Genomic DNA, 2,202 nt, shown 5'->3' with positions numbered 1-2,202 from the left:
TGTTTTGCTTGGGGATCAAATACTTATTTCACTCACTGAAATGCAAATCAATTTCTAACCTTTATATAATGTGTTTTGTCTCTATACGTTAAAATAATCCTACCATAAAAATTATAGACCCTTCATGTGAGAGAAATAGGGTGACCAGACGTCCCGTTTTTCCCGGGACAGTCCCGTATTTCAGCTCTATTTTTAGTGTCCCGACTTACTTTGAAAAAATCATGTTTTGTCCCATATTTCAAAATTTCTTTACGACTGGGTGATTAGAGCGAGTAGTAGAAGCGTTCTGTCACGTGAGAACAGCCTAATCATTTTAAGTGGGCAAACTTACAAAATCAGCAGGGGATCAAATAAATATTTATCCCCACTGTAACTAAGCTTGTCGTAGAACAAAATTACCATCCAATCACAATTCGTTATCGATTAACATGCAGTAAGTGAAGACAGGATAGGCGGAATCACGCTGAATGACACACAACAGAAATGCTCTCTCACCCACGCACCCACGTGATCCCAGTTCTGCGATCAGTTCTCCTTGCGCAATAATGTAAAATACACACACAGTTGTCAAAATGTCCATCGTGTGGAGTATCTCACGTAAATACAGTCGGTTATGGCTTAAGTGAACGTAAACAGGTGGGTGAAAACCGGATATGTATATATGTATATTAAATTCATTCGGTCTCAAAGGGACAGCAGCCTAATTAAATACCTGTCTGTCTCTTTAATGTTAATCAAACAACAAAAGATGTTAAAGAAAGTATACATGTTAAGCCTAATGTACTAGAAAAACAAGTTTATTTAATATTTAATGTGTATCTATTTTATTTGTCTTATGGTTTGTAATTTGCTTCTTTATTCTCTACGTGTGTGTGTGTATGTAGTTTATATTTTCGTTGGCAAAATTGAGCAAAACAAACAACATTGTGTCTAAAATAACACAATATTAACTTTTTTTGAACTGTTGTATAAGATCAGTATCACATTTGCACTCGTGTGATATTGCACTTATTGCTCGTGTGATATTGCTTAAAGGGGTCATAATGATGTTGCTAAAAAGAACATTATTTTGTGTATTTGGTGTAATGAAATGTGTTTATGCGGTTTAAGGTTCAAAAAACACATTATTTTCCACATACTGTACATTATTGTTTCTCCTCTATGCCCCGCCTTTCTGAAACGCGTCGATTTTTACAAAGCCCATCGTTCTGAAAAGCGAGGTGTGCTCTGATTGGCCAGCTATCCAGTGCGTTGTGATTGGCCGAATACCTCAAGCGTGTGACGGAAATGTTACAGCCCTTACCATCTGTGATGCCGTGTCCCGGAGCGAGGAGACAAAAACATTAAAACCCAAACAGTCCTCCATAAAATGCACTGCACACATCTGAATATTTGGGTAAGAGAAAGGAAAACTTGAAAATCGCATCATATGACCCCTTTAACTATATTATGTAAATATTAGGTGTGCTCCGATCAGGATTTTTGAGGCTGATGGGCGCGAGTGGTGACTCACTCACGCTGTTTGTGAAATTAAGTCTCAAACGAGATTTTCAAATTACTTTATAAGTTATTTAATGAAGAAATAACTTCAGCATTATAATTATTTCACCCGGGCCGGACAGAGACTGAGACTGTGACGCTTATAGATAGACAGTGTTGTGATTTGAAGCCAATTGCGTATTTTGAGCGAGAAAGAGAGCGCGCGCGCGAGTGGTGACTCACTCACGCTGTTTGTGAAATTAAGTCTCAAAGGAGATTTTCAAATTACTTTATAAGTTATTTAATGAAGAAATAACTTCAGCATTATAATTATTTCACCCGGGCCGGACAGAGACTGAGACTGTGACGCTGCACGTCATGCCAAAACTCTCATGGCAGCGTCATCAGCTTGAGATCGTTTTTTTGAGATCGGCCTTTTAGAGACCGCCGATCAAACATCCCAACGTGATTATCGGCTGATAGTGATCGGTAGCCGATAAATCGGAGCACCCCTAGTAAATACTCAAACAGGGGCATTTTTGCCCTATATCTTGAATTTTAGGGACATTCTAAATACGTTCTCTAGGCACCATCACGCAGTGAGTAGTAGGGTTGGGTACCGAAACCAATATGGGTACCAATATGCAGTGTTGGGGAGTAACTAGTTACATGTAACGGCGTTATGTAACTTAATTACAACATTTTTTTAACTGTAATCAGTTA

At 38.4% G+C, this 2,202-nt stretch overlaps 1 long non-coding RNA gene across 1 annotated transcript in view; it reads left to right on the top strand.

Annotated features, from left to right (window-relative positions):
• LOC107728968 (uncharacterized) overlaps window positions 1-2,202 on the top strand; it is an 18,157-nt gene that overhangs the window by 12,797 nt on the left and 3,158 nt on the right. Inside the window, exon 3 of the long non-coding RNA XR_001638532.1 lies at window positions 1,248-1,250. This is a non-coding gene — a long non-coding RNA (uncharacterized LOC107728968). The remainder of the gene's footprint in view (window positions 1-1,247; window positions 1,251-2,202) is intronic.

Source organism: Sinocyclocheilus rhinocerous, unplaced genomic scaffold (genome assembly GCF_001515625.1).
Source record: "Sinocyclocheilus rhinocerous isolate Xijiao unplaced genomic scaffold, SAMN03320098_v1.1 scaffold2743, whole genome shotgun sequence".
Lineage (NCBI taxonomy): Eukaryota > Metazoa > Chordata > Actinopteri > Cypriniformes > Cyprinidae > Sinocyclocheilus > Sinocyclocheilus rhinocerous.
This window is presented reverse-complemented; position numbering and strand designations above follow the sequence as displayed.